The sequence below is a fragment of the Myotis lucifugus genome, unplaced genomic scaffold (assembly GCF_000147115.1).
Source record: "Myotis lucifugus unplaced genomic scaffold, Myoluc2.0 scaffold_500, whole genome shotgun sequence".
Taxonomy (NCBI): Eukaryota; Metazoa; Chordata; class Mammalia; order Chiroptera; family Vespertilionidae; genus Myotis; species Myotis lucifugus.
In genome coordinates, this window is record NW_005871548.1 from 364998 (window position 1) to 384305 (window position 19308).

Below are 19308 nucleotides of genomic sequence, written 5' to 3' on the forward strand. Positions count from 1 at the left end.
CCAGGGCCCTAATGCCCCCATGTTCCCTTGCCATCCGGGCAAAGAGTGGTGTCCGGGACCTCTCATCGCAGGCGTGGCATTTCCTGCCCCGGGGGCCATTCGTTGGGAACATGTAGGTGTAGACCCCATGACATTTCCAATCGTAAATCACAATAATCTAGGGCGGGGTGTGGTTATTTGAGCTCGGAGGGCCAAAAAATGTAGGAAAAAACAAGACAAGCAATGCCCAGGACCCGGTTGCAGTTACTAATGACTTCCTTGCCCTGGGCCCTGACCAATCACTAGTGACCACAATCCCTGGAAGGGGCACAGCTAGAAACCTTGATGAGTATTCTATCGAGGTGGTCTCCTAAACTGCCAGCCTTCCTCACGCTCAAGACAAAGGACCCAGCCAGCGCTCTCGCTCACGGGAGCACACTCACGCCTGTCCCCTTTCGTCTCATCTTCCGCCACAGCAGCGGTTCTCAATCTCTGGGACGCTACCCCTTGCATTTCCCCCCCGACTGAGACCGGGCGGGGATTCGGGGGGCGGGAGTGCGGTGACCGGGCGGGGATGCGGCTGGGGGGACAGCGTCCCGCGTGGGGGAGTGTCCCGGACTCGGTGACCGCGAGGGCGGCGCGCGGTGGCCCAGGTGGGCTCGCAGGGGCGGGATGGAGAGGAGGGTTCCGCCCCTGCGCGGGGCGCGCACCGGAGGGACGGCCGACCTAACGGGTCGGAAAGACGGCCGGGCACCTCCGAGTATCGGCGGCTGAGCTCGCATCGCTGCATTTTCATGCTGTGCGTGTGTGCGTGTGTGTGTGTGTGTGTGTGTGTGTGCGTGTGTGTGTGTTTCAGGAAAATAGTTTGCATTCCTTGGGAAGCTGGCACCCTCCTTCATTCAGGTGCCAACCGAAGCTGCGTGTCTTTGTCAGACAGATAAGCTCTTGCAAGTCGTTTCATCCCAGCAAGCCCACCAGAGCTCTCCTCTGGAGTCTTGTCTGCCCTGCAGAGCGTGTGGGCTGTCTGGTCTCCTTTGTTGTGGAAATGAACTTTTAAGTGCATGTAGAATTAGGGTGCTAATTGCATGGGAGACCCAGCTGTCAAACCGTTTGCAGTTAACAGTTCGTTGTTCTTCTGCCTGACTCTCTCACACAGAATACTAAAAGTTATCCTGTTGGGTTTAGTTTTAGATTAGGGTGCAATGACTAAACTACTAAGAACTTACTGTTGCTTTTTATTTCTGCTACAAGGAAATACATCTCTTTGCCATGGGCAGTATTTAAAAAAGATACATTGGTAGCCCAAGATTTGTTGTTATATACACGTGGACACGTTTAGTTTTCCTTAATGGGCTTGTTTTTTTTTTTAATCATTACCGGAGATAATTATAATTATCGTCTACATTGTATTTATGTTTTATTGGCTGCAATTAATACGCATTTCCTAATCTACATCATACAGTGTCTTCACTGTGATTACAAAGGCTCTCTTAGCTTCAAGTAGATGGTAAGTGAATTGTTTGCCACAAACTGGGCAAGAGAGCCAGGGAGAGCCGTAGCGTTGCCATTGGTGGAGAATGATACCAGGTGATTGTTTGGCTTCTTCCCAGAGTTTCATATTTCAAGTGTTAAACTTGATTATTTTTTAAATTACTGTATTGGTACAGCTACTTTTTAGATCTGATTTGGTCCTCTGACTTGCACCGATTCACATAAAAAACACAAACATTTTCTGTTTATTGGTGCCATGGTGTCTTGCTAACTTATACATTCTTTCCCCCCAGCTTTTGGAGGTATAACTGACAAATAAAAATTGTATATATTTAAGGTATAGAATGTAATGATTTGGTATACATATAAATTTTGAAATGATTACCACAATCAAGCTAATCAACAGATGGTAACCTCACGTTGTTACCATTTTATTTCTTTTTGTGTGGTGAGAATACTTAGGATCTACTCTCTTCCGGATTTCAGATGTGTACAGTATTATTAGCTGTAGCTTATAAACTCTTGAAAAAAATATCTGTGCTTGAGTTTCTTATAAATTCTTAAAGCTTGTGTTGAGTCAGGGCTGCCTTTGGATTGATTGTAGCTAAGTTGCTAATGCTTTTTGTCAGGCTTAATGCTCCTTGTAGGGCTTACCGGCAGATCATCTCCAGATTCTTCTATACAGAGTTTTCTGCAGAAAAGGGTGATCAGTGATGGTTCTCTGGACCTGGTGCCCTCACTCCCTGGGAGACCCAAGAATTACAGGCTTTCCCCATGTTTGTAGTGGGTTTTCCGCTCCCTACCACTCACTTTTGCATGCATGTCTCTGAAGAACAGAAAAACACAAATCATTGGACTTACGTTCTAACCTACCTGCCTCCCTCCTAGCCCTCACGATGAAATGTCACACTCATGTGTAGAATAGTTGAAAACTTGCTTGAAAGAAAGTATCTGGGACCCGCCATTTCTTATGTTTATGATTTTGCTTTGGAGTTTAGCCTTTGAACTGTGTATGAACTCTCATCCATACTCTAAAGACTTTTAAAAACTGCCAAGAACTATAAAAAAGTAAAAAAATAAAAAGAAAGACCTATAGAGGGAAAACGATCATTAATGTTCTTGGAAACTAGGCTTGCCAATGGCCTTAGTCCATTGTTGTTATTATATAGATGTATAATTATGTATAGATTATATATAGACAGACATAGATTGTATGCAGAGGTTATTTCCATTTTTAGCCAATGTCAGACCTTTAAAACCCAAACTGATAGACGCATTTTTAAAGCCTTGGTTCAAATCTTAGTTCTTCATCTCCATCTTTTTAAAGTTACAATTGCCAGTAGCGAAGTCTAGCTGAGAAGAAAGAGTCTGTTAGTTGGTGAGATGAATGCTGTGTTTCTTGGCTAGTGAATGGGAAGTGAGACCTGCAGGCACTGGGTTTTCATTCCGTTAGCACCATCCTAGTAGAGGAATAGAAGGAGCCCTAAACGGAGTGCTGGGATACCTGGGTTCTAGAAATTGCTATGCTGCTAATGGGCCATGTGATTGGATGAGGTGTTTGGCCCCTTAGTCTCAGCAACTGCCTGTGAAAAGGATTGGATTCTACCAGTGTTGTGATTTCCCCCATTGCCATGGCAGTAGTATTCCTCTCTGCAGCTGCTTCTTAATTCCTAGCCGTGAGAAGTCTTTTCCTAGGCTAAGCATGGCTCACTAATGGCCCCCAGGGCCCCTTTCAGCTCTGATCGTCTAGAACTGTGCCATCCAGCACAGCAGTCCCTTGCCCACAAAGCTGAGATACGACCAGCCCTTTACAAAAAAAGTTTACAGTTAACTGGTATCACTAATACTTTTTAAAAAGAGATTTTTAATTGATTTTTAGAGCGAGAGAAACATCGATGTGAGAGCAAAACATCAATAGACTGCCTCCTGCATGCCCCCTACTGGGGATCGAGCTATAACCCGGACATGTGCCCTGACCAGGAATCGAACTAACAACTTTTTTGGTACATGGGATGATGCTCAACCGGCTGAGCCACACCAGTCAGGTCTCAGTTGAATGGAACCACAGTGTGATTTTAAGAAATTGGCTCATGAAATCGTAGGGATTGGCAAACCCATCAATTGCAGGGCAGGCCAGCAGGCTGGAAGGTCAGGCAAGGGTTTTGCTGCAGTCTTGAGGTAGAATTCCTTCTATGAGAAATCTTGGATTTTGCTCTTTTGGTCTACAACTCATTAAATGAGTGCTCCCCCCCACCCCCCATACACACACACACACACACACACACACACACATTCAAGGGTAATCTTTACTTAAAGTCAACTTATTGTACATTAACCACAAAATACCTTTACTGCAACCCTAGATTAATGTTTGATTAAATAACTGGGTATTATAACCTAGCCAAGTCAACACATAAGACTATCCACCGTTAGTATTTAAAACACATTTGGTATATTAAATATATACCAAATATATATAAAATATTGCATAGAGATTAGCAAATAGGAGAGTATCTGTATTCATCATCTTTAAGGGATTACCTGGGTTTTTCATTCATGTATCAAAGAGTAGAAAACGGACAATTTAATGAACCTTGTCACCCTTTGAAACTTAAAAAGTTTTTTTCTTTTTTATCTGTCATACATTATTTTTTTTAACTTAAGATGCCTTGGGTCATTTTAAAATGGTATAATAATTTTTGTTCTTATAAATTAATGCTCTTGCTAATCTTTTTGCATAAAACATTCTTAGAGCTGGGGGTTAGTTTTCAGCTTAGGCGGTCTCATGCCCATCGTTTATGGTGGAGAAACTGGTCCCAGAAGGTGGAGTCATTTGCTCAGGTAATGCCAGCGAGTGGAAGGATCAGGAGTGGAAGCCAGATCTGGGTTCGGAGCCAGTGGGCCTTCTGCTACAAGAGGGACTACAGTTACGTGAAGCGAGTCAAGGGCAGGCTTTCTGAAGAGAGGGTCATTTTGAGTTTCTACTGAAGGGATCAAGTATGAATTGATAGTTAAGAGAATGGAGGTGTATTCAGGCCATTCAGTGACGGGGGGGGGGGGAGGGGGCAGAGAGAAGTGGGTATGTCATAGGTATTTCCAAGTGGACAGCATATCCTATTGAGGGCACATGGTGACATGTGGTACCCAGGGGGCTTGAAGAGATCTTACATGTCAGAACAAGCGAGCCATGGGATGATTCACAGGGGATATTCCAAAGGAACGTAAGTAGAGAGAATGCATGGACCGAGACGGGGGACTGAGAGAGCTTGCTTGCTGGAGGAGTTGAGAAGAAGGGAACCTGCTGTGTTGGAACCCAAGTACTCCCAGTAAGCACAGGCCCGATTCGGGAAATCTAGAGGGGACTCTAGGATTCTGTGGGGCGCTGAGAAAACAGTGCAGGACAGTGATGGTGAACCTATGACACACGTGTCAGAGGTGACACGCGAACTCATTTTTTTGGTTGATTTTTCTTTGTTAAATGGCATTTAAATATATAAAATAAACATCAAAAATATAAGTCTTTGTTTTACTATGGTGGCAAATATCAAAAATTTCTATATGTGACACGGCACCAGAGTTAAGTTAGGGTTTTTCAAAATGCTGACACGCCGAGCTCAAAAGGTTCGCCATCACTGGTGTAGGAGGTAAATGAACCTTTAGAAGGTTGCCAGGTTTTTGGCATGATCTGAGTTTACTTCCTTACCTGCAAAATAAGCACAATAATGCCCACCGCATGCAGTTGTTCCAGAAGTGTTTTATGGTCCATTTGTTGCACTTTAAACTTTTATGAAATGCGATCAGTGTATCAATGAATGTTTTTCCAAGGTACCAGAATTAACGTTGCATCTAAAGTAGTCGATGCTTGTGACATTTGCTGCGTGGATCACAGCAATAACAGAGAGGTGGCGGCGGACGGAGGGGGCTACTCACATAAAAATTCATTTCTTTTGGAATTCGAAGCAGGAACTTTCCTCATATTACAGGCTGCTGCAGGGCAGGGCTAGAATCCAAGCTTTGATTAAAAGCACCCAAACTCTCTTTCTCTTTTCTTTACAACCACAGTTATTGCCAGCTGAAAAGTATAATGGAGAGTAATGAATGCATTTCCATCTGCTGCAAAAAAAAATTTTTTAGGCCGTTTCATTCTTTTACACCTAGATAAAAAGGCCGCTTTGAAATGAAGGGTAAATTAGTGGCTGCCAAATAAGTGGTTATTAGATTCCTGCTCTGGAAACCTGTTTAGGTGATACTGACGGGGGCAGCTGCCAGTTAACAGTTCCGTCTGAAATACTTTCTCCCTGGGGGTGGGGAGGGGTGGTGGAATTCAAGCACTTAGAGACTTTCTTTCCTTTTCATCCCCAACTTGTGGGTTTCAGATAGAGGTGTTACTTTCCCTGAGACGCTCAGGTTTTCTCGGGCTGTCAAGGCCAAATGCAAACCAAACTTTTGGAATGATCCCAGTAGATCTTTCACTCATTGGGACGAGAGCTGAGCTGGTTGGAATAGGCCGTGGCTCTCATGCCCTCTTGCCCGCTGTGGGAGGGGCTGTGGAATTGCTCTGCCTCCCCCATAGGTGATGGGTCTTGATGCTTTTTGACTTTAGTGTGGTTTCATTATGGTTACCCCTCAAGATCACGTCAGCAGCAGTATATTATAGAAAAAAATTAATCAGTCCCTTAATACTGTACCCTAATTATTAGTAATTAGAACTCTGGGCTCCAGTGAGCAGATTAGTACTTTTCAAGGATTTTTAAATTTGTGTTTGTTTGGTATGGGATCCAGGTTATTGTATTTGCTGAATGTTGATAGGCATTAGGGTTATGTACTCCTATCAGGGAGTGAGGCACTCAAATATAATTTAACTTCTGTGCAAGGCACTTTTTTATAATTTGTTGTTGTTAATCCTCACCCGAGGATATTTTTTCATTGATTTTTAGAGAGAGTATAAGGGGAGGGGAGAGAGACAGAGAGACAAACATCGATGTGAGAGAGACACATTGATTGGTTGCTCCCACCCGTGCCCTAACCAGGACCAGGGATCAAGCCTGCAACCGAGGTACACGCCCTTGGCCGGAATCGAATCCAGGACCCTTCAGGCCACCGGCTGATGCTCTATCCACTGAGCCAAACCAGCCAGGGCTAAGATGCTTTTTGACACTTCTGCTACTGTGGTGTTATGAAACAATTTTAGAAAGGGGATGGATAATAATTACACGCTGGCTGGCACGTATTAAATACTTACTGTGTGCCAGTTACTGTGCTAAGTGCTTCGAGTCTGTTCTATCCAATTGAATCCTCACTGTAATCCCATTAAGGGCCATTATTACGCCAACTTCACAGACATAGAAACTGAGGTAGATGGAGGCTAAATGACTTGGCCAAATGAATAGTAATTGGAGCTGGGATTTGCATCCAGGCGACCTGACTTGAGGGCCAGGGCCCTTGCCTGCTCTGCTGTACGTCAAGCTGATGCCTCTGCTTCAGACATAAGGGGGCTCTGTGTAAGGTTTCCACTCATAAAGTTCCCCCTGTCGTTTCCCATTAGGGGCTGTGTACACAGGCCGAGTTTCCATTTCTCTTCTAATAAAACTTCATCTTTAGGTTCAGTGGTTGCCCATTGGTTTCTTGCAAAACATTCTCAGCGTCTAGCGTTTTTGTCCCAGGTGAGAGGATGGGGTCAGTTGGCTTTGGCATCTGTGCTTTAAGGTCGGCGTGGTCAGATCTTTGTACTCGTAGAAATGAGCAGTCAAAGCAGTCTTTCCGTTGGGTTATAGTATAATTTGAACTCTATTTTAGACACATGTGGAAATTAATTTTTATTTGATAAAATATGCAGAAGGAGACATTCTGAAAGCAGCCTGTTGTAGAGGAGGAAAATCCACTCAGAATTTAAAATGGGCCATGGAGAATTAGAAAAGGTGGGGAGGGTATGGATCATCCATACGTGGGTTGTTGAATTCAAAGTTTCTCACCTTTTTCCTCCTTAGAGTTATTTAACCTTAGAATAGTATTATTTCGAAATGCTTGACTTTCTAAACTTTAACTGAACACTTTAGGTTTGGGAGCACAATTCCTAAACCCATGAAGTAATCTACACACAGCATGATTTGATTTGATTTGTACTTTGGGATTACACACTCGTTCCTAATTTTCACAGGTTTGAATTAACTGAAGTGAGTTGCACATCTTTGAGGTGACATAATTCAGTCTTTTTCTTTTTCTCCTAGAAAGTTTGGGGTTGGAGGGATAGGCAGCTACCTAATAAAGCAGCAACTGGGTTTTCTTTTGTTTTTAAATATGCTTTTATTGATTTTAGAGAGGGAGGGGGGGGAGAGAGAGAGAGAGAGAAAGAGAGAAACATCGAATGGTTGCCTCCTGCCTGCCCCCTACTGGGGATCGAGCCTTAACCCAGGCATGTGCCCTGACCTGGAATTGAATTAGTGACCTCTTGGTGCCCGGGATGACACAGCCACACCAACCAAGGCACAACCGGATTTTCTTTATCTTATATGAAGTGTTAACCTTTACATTTTGCTGTGGAAGGGGCCTTGACTTCAGATTGAATTTAATCTGAAAACCTAAGCACACATAGGCACACTTTTGAAATGGTAATGAGCTTTAGGTACTACACGTAATACAATTTCATACGGAAGCTTTTTAGTCTTGATTAAGGGAGGGATATATAGAAAGCCAAGGAGACGAGGATGGCTATTCTGTGTAATAGTTGTGGTAGTCCTGATTGAAATAGTCTAATTCAGCAATCTAAAGCAATGCCTGCTGCTCAGCGAATACTTCACTGTCATGAAAAGAAGCGGAAGGAAATGGTATTTTGCAGATCGTGTGCCAGGCGCTGTGCTAAGATCCAGGCTTGCATGTGAAGATCCTGGGCTCACCATCTCTTTTTTTATTAAGACGAGGAAACTGATATTTCCTCATCTTTAAAAGCAATGGAAAAATATATCCTCGGCTGAGGATTTAAAAAAAAAGTGATGGTAAACCTTCTTTAGGTTATATTTGTAAGGATATAGGTTACAGAAACATATAAACACTGTTACTAGTAAAAGTTCATGCAAATTTGTCAATACCCTTGACACTCATGATATGTTCAGCATCATGTTATCAGTCATATTCCAGTTATGTTAAGATATCGTATGTAACTGAAATAAGCAAATTTTCTTGTCAATTACATTATAATGACCTCTTATGGGATCTCTAACCATGGCCATTTAAAAGTCTTTTGTCATTCACAGACAGTTGTTTTTCACTCCTAATTCTTTTCCAAAAGTGTTTACAATCAGCTTGAGGCGAGAATGTTCAGTGAAGCCATCACTTGAGACCGTGCCAATGGACTGAGTAATTTTCTAAACTAATGAAGAAGTTGATGGATGCATAGAACTGCTCACCCACGATCAAACAGAACAAGAATTAATTACACGAACTGATGAGGATGATTATAATTTTTAATGACTTTTTGTTTGAAACGTTGCTGGTTCTTTAATGTTTTGTTTTCCTCTTTTCTCTTAAGCTATCTATAATTTACAGCAATTTGGTAAAGTGTACCTTTGTGAACAAAGATGAAACAATTTTCTCCCTATGTGATCCCTCCAGAATTCAGAAAATCTTATTGAGTAATTTTCGTTTCATGGCAATATAGCTATTTACATAAGTCGAACAAGAATCTGTTTCCTGCCTTAGCCAGTTAGGCTCAGTGGACAGAACGTTGGCCTGTGGACCGAAGGGTCCTGTGTTCGGTTGCAGGCTGGATCCCTGGCCCGGTCAGGGTGGGTGCGGGAAGCAACCAGTCGATGTGTCTCTCTCACATCAATGTTTCTTTCTCTCAGTCTCTCCCTCTCCCTTTCACTCTCTCTAAAAATCAATGGAAAAAAATATCCTCAGGTGAGGATAAAAAAATTAGGCTCAAAAAGAGTTTTGATACGAGTTTTCCTCATGTGTCTTTTAATGCATTTTTAAGTGAAAAATCATGCATGATAAGAATAGTATGTGTACTGTATTTTACTTATTCTTCTTGTTTAAAGTATATATTAGGAGGGCATCTAGAATAGAAAATAGCTTTAAGGCATGTTTTCTATATTCTTTCTTTGATGTAATCTTGTAATATGATTATCTACATACGATGTGATTTCCTTTGCTCACTAGATAAACACTGTTAAAAATAATGTTTTAATTGAAAAGGCGCTTCACCCATCTATTTTTTAATGTGTTGAGGTTAATGCTTTATCAAGTTATTCAATCTGTAGCCGGCGGTCTTAATGTAGTGGTTCTTGGCAGTGGTTGTCAATGAGCTCTAATGGAGGAGATGAGCATTTGAGGGGAAACAATCGCTGGCTTTGTAAGCGGTGATGTTGAGCAGTGACTAAGTATATTCATGTGCACGGCCAATGTAAACTCCAGACAGATTGCCCAGCCTTTTCCTCGAGTGGGTCATGTGAGTCGGTGTTTATCACCGACTTGAATAGCTTCAAGTCTCACAAACCACAAAACTTGACCATGAAACCAAGCAGCTGTTTCAAAGGACTCTTTGCAGGCAGATTTTATTTTTTATTTTTGGGGTCACTGCCATGAAAAGAAGATTGTGCAATGTGTGTATGCTCGTTGGAACTTCCCTCCCTCCCTCCCTTCCTTTCTTCCTCCCTTTGGCCCCTTTAAATCAGATTCCAGTGCAGAGGTTTCTGCAGTACATTTGGTTGGTCCTCTCCACACGCTGCCTTCCATCAGCACAGTTGGCTTTGTGCTAAGGCTCATGGGCCATTGCATTGGAAAAAGTCAAATAGTGTGCAGGGTACTTGGTCTCTGTCTTTCGGAAATGACAGTAGGTGAGATTGTAGCCTCTTTTATTTAGATCTGCTCACTGCTTTGGTTGTAGGGTTAGTGGGGAAGGAGCCTAATCCCTAAAGAACAGTATCTACGTTTTCAAAGAGCCTGCAGAGGTGGTTAAGTGGCACCTATGACTGATGGGTCTCTGGGATTTAGATGCCTGCGTTGTTTTCAACATATGGTTACTATTGAGATTATTCCTGGGTCCTATCATTCTTTTGCAGGATGTGTGTACATCATAGTTGTATAGAACCTTTAATATGCTGACCTCCAATTGCAGAGGTTCTCAACCTGTGGGTCGCGACCCCTTTGGGGGTCAAACGACCCTTTCACAGGGGTCGCCTAAGACCATCCTGCATATCAGATATTTACATTACGATTCATAACAGTAGCAAAATTAAAGTTATGAAGTAGAAACGAAAATAATTTTATGGGGGTCACCACAACATGAGGAACTGTATTTAAAGGGCCAGAAAGTTGAGAACCACTGCTAATGTGAGGTGCTTCTCTGATGATTCTCTTAGAAACTGGGCTGTTTCAGCATGGAGAATGTCAGCATTATTATCTGGTAGAGCTACTTCTCCAGGTTAAGTACTGCGCGGTTTGGGTTTTGTGTGTGTGCACACGTACACATTTGGAATTACGATTTTAAGTTAGGTAATGATGTCAAAAATGGGGAGATTATTTCAGAGGCAATAAGTAGTTTATTTATTTTTTAAATCTTTTAAAAAAATTGATTTTAGAGAGAGAGGAAGGGAGAGGGATAGAGAGAGATAAACATCGATTGGCTGCCTCCTGCCTGGAAGGAGCCTGTAGTGTGTGCATGTGCCCTGACTAGGAATCGAGCCAGTACCTCGGGTTCATGGATCAGTGCTCCACCACTGAGCCACACTGGCCAGGTAATAAGTTTATCTTTGGATAATAAAGGTATCTTAGCCCTAACCGGTTTGGCTCAGTGGATAGAGCATCGGCCTGCGGACTCAAGGGTCCCAGGTTTGATTCCGGTCAAGGGCATGTACCTTGGTTGCGGGCACGTCCCCAGTGGGGAGTGTGCAGGAGGCAGCTGATCAATGTTTCTGACTCTCTCTCCCTCTCCCTTCCTCTCTGTAAAAAATCAATCAAATATATTTAAAAAAATAAAGGTATCTTAAATTAATTTAACAAATACATTCTAAATGTCCATGATGTATGTAGAACTCTGATGCTGGAGAATTTATAAACACCTGTAAGTTCTTATCTCTTATCCTTAAAGACCCTACATCCTATAATTGCTGAATGTAGTGTTGTAGTTCAGATGAGAGAGATATTAGCACAGCACAAAGAGAGTAGAGAAAACTTTATGGACATGGTGAGCTGGGCTGGGGCTCGAAGATAAGGAGACATAGTGTAGAGGAGGAAACACCCAGTAGAGGGAGCCTGAGTGAAGGTGGGAATCGCAGGGTGTGTTGGAGGGACCAGTTTGGCTGTAGTAGGTGGCACAGGTGAGGGAGTAGGGGAGACCAGCTTGGGGCTGGGATTGGAGGGCCTGCGTGCCATCCCGAGGAGACTCTACATCTTGTGAAACAGTGAGATTCATTCATTTGGTAACCAACTGAATATGAATTGTGTGCCAAGTGCCAACGCGGCAGAAGAGTATAATGGGTAAGGGCAAGGCTCTAGAGCTCTAAACTTCCGGCTGGAGTCCTGATCAACTACTTGATGGTTCACTGAGCTTGTGCGCACTTCTCACCCTCAGGCAGGGCTAGACCGATAGGTGATGACAGATTTGTCAGATCACCAAGTCATTGATTCTTTTTTTTTTTTTTTTTATTGCTTAAAGTACAAAGGGTATTACATATGTGTCCTTTTTTTTTTCCCCCGCCCTTGACAATCCCCTGGAAGTCATTGATTCTTATCAAATTTTCTAATGCTTAAGGTCTTAATAAGAACTTTCATTTTCTGGTTTCTGATCAGAAAATATGTAGAAAACTATTATTACTAACAAAAATTTTAGTATTTCACTTAGTAGTTTTTTCAGTTGAGAATCTTTTAAATGAAGGGTTGTTTTAGCTATTTTTTTTTATTTCTTTTGGCTACTGTTGATTTTCAGTTAGATTTAAAATGAAAATAAAAATGAGTTAGAGTTAAGCTTTTAAGTGTAAATTTAAGTAAGTTAAAAATAAAATCCAGAAGCACTCCAGAGAAATCACAGTTAACCAGGACAGTCTTGTCCCCCTCCTGCGGGCTAGGCTGTTCAGGGTTCTGTGTGTGACAGCCCCACCTGTACCACACAGGGTGGGGAATGATTTTCACAGAGACGAGATGAATGATGGTTATTCCTTGGGTCATTGCTGTTGTTTTCTTACTCAGAAAAGGGAGTTTGGAAAGCATTGTGGACAGGCAGCCTTCGCTTCCTCTGCCTGCCTACAACACACCCAGCTGGGCTAGATCCCTGTGTCTGAGAATAGACTGAACAGAGTGGTAGGGTGGGGGAGGTGAAGTCTCTAGGACAGCCTCACAGGATGTCATCTCAGTGTGGCAGACGTGGGGGTATTGAGTGGGTCCCTCCGGATCTCCGCCTTTTTGTTCAAGGTCACTCCTTGGTCTTGGGTTGATGGCGTTTAACATTGGATGTCCCACAGGTACCCTCCAGTACTCGCTGCCTTTTTACCCTGAATTGCCTTTGGGTCTCTGATTTTAGAGACCAAATATGGACAGTTTAGTTCCATATTCAAACTGTGTGGCGAGACTCGTATCGGAGAGTGGGAAGTGGGTTTGGCCTGAGGACAAGGGACCAGGGAAGGCCCGGGCCTGCTGCTGCGCCTTGTTCCTTGGAATTTATGTCCCTTTAGTTGCTGACCGCTGCTCTGCCACGGCTGCGTGAAACTTCAGTGTGATGTATGGGTTCCGAAGCGTGCGTTTCAGATGTTAGGAATTGAGCTCTAAATTCACTTGACAGAAACCAGACTCATTGTTCCTCCGAGACCCTTGGTGTAGCAGAATCGGAGCCAGAAGACCTGGGCTGGAAGCCTGGCTCCTCCTCGATTATTTGTGTCACTCTGAGCACGAAATATAGTTTTTCTTAATCTGATTTCTCTTTAATATCAAGGGAGAGATAGTTCTTCCTATCGTTGGTTGTTGCAATGAGACTTGAATAAGAGAGCATTTTGTAGCATCCTAAGAGCTATTTAATGCCAAATGTAAGGGGTGGACTCTGTCTTTGAAGACAGGCAGTATGTCACAAGTACCCATGTGCTAAGGATCAGATTTGAGGGCTATGTGAGGGCAGAACCCTGTTTGCTGTCCTACTGTGTTCCCAACATCTTTATAGAACTGTGCTTACACATTTTCTTTATTTCTAAGTTTAAGAACTTTGCAGCATTTTTTTGTCTATTCACCAGCTTTTCTCAGATGTGTGATTGTTCCTTCCCCATCTCAGAATAAATGGGATAGGAAAGCATAGCTCCCTGTTCTGTAGCTGGACAGATAAGCTATCCCTGTGGGCTAATCCCGAACAGTAAAGAGGCAGGAGAGGCAACAGCAGGGTTCTCTCGAGTTCCCTGTCTGCCTCTGATTAAAATCTACATGATAGATGGGGATCTGGAGGACACAATACTGAAAAGAAAGATGTTTGGCGAGACTCTGTGGACAGACACAGGAATCCAGGCTTAGCAATTGAATGGAGAATCCAGAAAAGGAGTTTGGTCTGGGTCCAGGGAAAGATAACGGGGCACATGAGGCCTTACCTTTGACACTCTATCCCCTAAGCTTACACACCTGTAGCTCCCAGGCTGCACACTTTCAAAATGCTACCCTGTTGATATTTTATATATGCAAATCAGCATTCATATACTGATGGATGATAATTAAGATTTTATGTATTTTAAGACAATGTCCTCTTTTTCAAAAAAATATTTTTATTGATTTCAGAGAGAAAGGGAGAGGGAGAGAGAGATAGAAACATCAATGAGGAGAGAGAATCATCGATCGGCTACCTCCTGTATACCCACACTGGGGGATCAAGCCCACAACCCAGGCATGTGCCCTGATGGAAAATCAAACTGTGACCTCCGGGTTCATAGATCAACACTCAACTAGTAAGAGAAATATATCCTAAAGTTAATTTTTTTGAAAGTGAAGTATTTGACTCTTGGCTCTATTACACATGAGCTGAATGATATTGGACAAGTTAATCTCTTTTGAATGTTCTTTTTTTATTAGCTATAAAATGAAATAGTATCTTGCAGAGTTGTTGGAATGAAAAATAATATTTGTAATGAGACTTGAATAAGAGAGCATTTTATAGGATTCAATTAATGATGGGTATTAGTTTTTGATCTTGGTTTCATGTGTAAGTATTTGTATATCATTGGCAATAAGTTCTATAGATATATGAGCATTCCAAATAGTGCCAGTCTTGTGAGTTTCAATATTTGTTTATAGATGAAATATATATTATGTTCCTTCATAGATTCCTGAAGGAGCAGATACCATATTCTGTTGAATTATATGCAGTAACTCAAAAGACATTTATCAGTTGTCAGAAGCAAAATTGTAATTTCACATTTGGAAAGGGTCACTTATTTTTAAATTTTACTTGGGTTATATCTGTACCCTTGACAAGAAAATTAATAGTTTTTGTGAACTAAATTGGAGTAATTTAGGCTATAGGACATACCAATTATATCACATTCTCTCGGTACTGGAGTCCTCATCCCTCTCCACCTTCCCATCCCCTTCCTTACCGTCTCCCTCCATCTTTGATAATACAGACAAATCTGCTAACTGTACCCCAGTAACTGGTCTTTTGTTCTTTTTTGAGAAATAGAACTCCTAGTCCCTCCCCAGTGTTAGCTAACCCACGGCCACCCAACTACAATGTAACTCCCAGCTACACACACTAAATGGAACCCCGTGACTAAGTGTGGGACCCTGGGATGTAAAAGGAAGAGATGTGGGCAACTTCTGGGGTCATCTTCCTACAGACCAAGTCACTTTCCCTGGAAGTCCTTGTTCCCTTTTCCTCTTCGGCTGGGCAATGACAAGAATGAAAGCAGCCCTGGCCGGCTTGGCTCAGTGGATAGACCATCGGCCTGTGGACTGAAGGGTCCCAGGTTCGATTCCGGCCAAGGGCACATGCCTGGGTTGCGGGCTCCATCCCCAGTGTGGGGTGTGCAGGAAGCAGCCAATCAATGATTCTCTCTCATCATTGATGTTTCTATCTCTCTCCTTCTCCCTTCCTCTCTGAAATCAATAAAGAAATATATTTAAAAAGAATGAAAGCAGCAGTCTTGGACCCAGAGATGGACACTACGTGATGGAGATGACGCACCAACCAGCTCTTCTGGGCTCCCTGGAGGGAGCTCTTGCCCACCCTAGATCACTCCCCTACCTGCGAACTGCTCTGTGAGAGAGAAATAAACGTCTATCTTATTGACGCCCTGGTACCTTTGTATTTGTTTATTGCAGCTATTACAGTTTGTTGCCGTCTACCTAGTGGCCTAAACAAAACTCTGCTGTAAAGAGTTGTGGGTTGTCTACTGCCTGGGAGAAAATATTTGCAAATCATATACCTGATAAGGAGTTGATATAAAAGTAGACATAAAGAACTCATACAAACCAATAGCAAAAAGCAATCTGATGAAAAAAGGGGCAGAGGATCTGAATACATTTTTTCAAAGATGACTTACAGATGGCCAACCGGTACGCAAGAAGACGCTTCACGTCATTCATCATCAGGGAAGCGCAAATCCCAAGCTAAATGATGTAGCACTTCATATCTGTTAGGATGGCTGTTATCAAAAAGACAAGAAATAGCAAATGTGGACGAGGGTGTGGAGGAAAGGGAACACTTGTGCAGTGTTGGTGGGAATGTTAATTGATTCAGCCACCATGGAAAACAGTATGGAGGTGCTTCAAAAAATGAAAACTAGGACTACCACAGGATCTAGTAATTCCACTTCTGGGTATTTATCTTAAAACAAAGACATTAATCAAAAAGACATATGCACCCCCATGTTTACTGTGGCATTATTTACAATAGCCAAGATATGGAAACAACCTAAGTGTTCACTGATGGGTGAATGGATAAAGAAGATGTCACACAAACACACACACCACAAAGACCAAGAAGTGTCAAATCACAAGAGCAATCAAAAAAGAAGAGAAAAACGAAACCATGCTGGGAAGGAAAGATGAGATGATTAGTGGTGGTTGTAGCAACCGAGATGGAGGTCTGAACGCAGGTGCTGAACGCAGGTGCTGCCCCACAGAAGAGTCCGCAGCAAAAGCAGCAGCAAAAGCAGATAAATGGTGTCACCATCATGCTAGATGCACCCTCGTTGGAGTGTGGTGTTGGGCCTGGGAAAGACACCTGGGAACTGCAGTTGTCCTTAAAGTGCTACCTTTTCGCATGCTAAACACTCATCTGGGAATATAGCCCAAGTAGCCCATTTGCTGCTCTGCTTTTGGTATTTAAAACAGCATGTACACATTTCTTTCCCCAGATCTCGTCCTATCAGTGGTTCTTACCGGGATTAGTAGGCCTGGTATGTTGAGATTTCCTCTAACGGCTTGTTGCTTCCTTTGATACTTTATATTCCTTCCCAGCAGGAGGAAATACAGCCACGCATAGCATTACCACCCATTTTACAGGAGTGGGGAAGTCAAGGTGAAGGCTAAGGGCTTCTGCAAGGACTGAAGGGGAGGAGGCTTTCAAGTGTGGCTTAAAAGTCAGGAGTTTGGTGTTTTTATAGAGAAAAAGTAAGATGGCTAATTGAGCAGGCTTTCTGAATTCAACTTTTTTAATGCTGGATTCTACACTTAAGTACATTAAATCTTTCAAGTATTATCTATATCGGTACCAGCTAATCTACCTTTCGCTCTATAATGGATGGCTGAGCCAGCCTCTCCTTTTAAGAAAATCCTTGATGTATTAGGTCGTTAAAACAAATTCTAACATTTGGTGCTCATTAGTGTTGTAACCGAAACAAAAACATTTTAATGGCTGATCCCAGAATATTTTGAAGTTAGTGTAACTTTGCTGGAAAGGTATTTAAGCTACGGTATCAGTTGCAAGTAGGCCATGAGCCAATTTTCAAAGCTGTTTCTAAGTAAGACATTGAGTTTTTCAGAATGCAGAAAACTACATTATGTGGCACGGTGCCATGACGCAGAGCAACAGAATGAAACAATTACAATGGGTTTTGTATCGATAATTGTATTTCTAAGTGAGTAGTTTAAGGTATTATAAAACAGAGTTTAGAATAACTCCCCAGTGTGTACAGCAGTTGCTTAATTTTAATTGTAGACCATGAAAGAGTTGTTTTGAATATAAAGAAGGATGGGAATAGCCAGATGACAAAAATTCAAACTCAATATTCAAATCTTTTGCCCATTTTTTAATTGGGTTGTCTTCTTGTTATTGAATTTTAAGAGTTCTTTATATGTTCTGGATAGAAGTCCTTTGGTGGCTCTGTGTATTTTGAATATTTCCTCCAGTGTATGGCTTGCCTTTTCATTTTCTTGGTGGTGTTTTGGGAGGGCATACATTTTTATTTTGATGTTTAGTTTATCAGTTACTCTTACGTGGTTCATGCTTTTTGTACCTTGTCTAAGAAATCTTTGCCCAGCCTAGTTAAAGTCTTAAAGATTTCATCCTAGTTTTTTTTGTTTTGTTTTATGTTGTTTTGTTTTTTTTTTAGAAATTTTATAGTTTTTAGCTTTTACTTTTATGTCTGTAATCCATTTTGAGTTATTTTTTGTGCATATTGAGTATGATGTGTGTGTGTGTGTGTGTGTGTGTGTGTGTGTGTGTGTATGTGTGTGTGGTCAGTAGAAACCCATTGAAAATGTTTGTATGTGGACAAACATTTAGTGACAGTGTAGAGATTGCAACCAAGAGTAAAAACATGGTGTGAGTTGATAATAACCCGAGCTAGGAGAGCAGGGAAGAGAGAGATTTGATGGCATTTTAGAGACAGAATAAATTGGATGGGGAGCGAGCATGAATTGGATGGGGAGCAAAGAGGAGGCTAAGGCTTATGGTTCCAGGAAATAGTATGGTCTGTGGCCAGGACTGGAATATAGGACAAGGAGAAGGAAAAGATTTATGATGAATGGAGAAGAGCTCTGTTCTCACATTCTTGACTCATGTGACAGCAGGGCATTTAGTCCTTGCCCCTATGCACACATGTTGGGGCATAACCAGATTCTTAGTGAGAACACTTCTTTGTATTAACCCACTGTAACCTATTTTCTATGTTGTTATATAGTCTCCATTCTGGTATTTTTTTATAGCTTAACAATATTATAGTTTTGTAATAAAGCTACAATATACCTGCTATATAAAAGAATTATCTTGTAAAAAGAAATAAATGATGCCACCAAAATGGTTTCCACTGTACTTCCCTCCTATTTCCATCACAGCATAACCACTTAGAAGGATATTCTCTCATTCTTTGTCTAGATATGCAGACATCTCACATCATACTTTTCATGCAAGTAAGATTGTATTATTCTTATTTATTTTATTTTAAAATATATTTTTATTGATTTCAGGGAGGAAGGAAGAGGGAGAGAGATAGAAACATCAGTGATGAGAGAGAATCACTGATCAGCTGCTTCCTGCACGCCCCCTACTGGAGATTGAGCCCGCAACCTGGGCATGTGCCCTTGACCAGAATCTAACCCGGGACCCTTCAGCAGGCTGACACTCTGTCCACTGAGCCAAACCAGCTGGGGCTACACCTAATTTTTATACTGTGCTTATAGAATGGCAAGAGCTGATATTCTTTTTTAAAAATATATATTTTATTGATTTTTTACAGAGAGGAAGGAAGAAGGATAGAGAGTTAGAGAAACATCGATGAGAGAGAAATATAGGCAGAGATTATGTCTTATTTCATTTAACAAGTTTTTTTTTTTCATTTAACAAGTATTTATTGAGCACCGCAGTTTGCCAGTCGCTGAGCACAGAGCAGAACACAACTTCTACCTTGAATACTCGAACAGCTCATATCTAAT

At 41.9% G+C, this 19308-nt stretch overlaps 1 long non-coding RNA gene across 1 annotated transcript; it reads left to right on the plus strand.

Moving 5' to 3' along the window:
- Positions 1–1527: 1527 nt before the first annotated feature.
- Positions 1528–15721, plus strand: LOC111823460. Its single transcript, XR_002826475.1, has 2 exons — positions 1528–1566; positions 15544–15721. It is a non-coding gene; the product is annotated as an uncharacterized LOC111823460 (long non-coding RNA).
- Positions 15722–19308: the final 3587 nt, after the last annotated feature.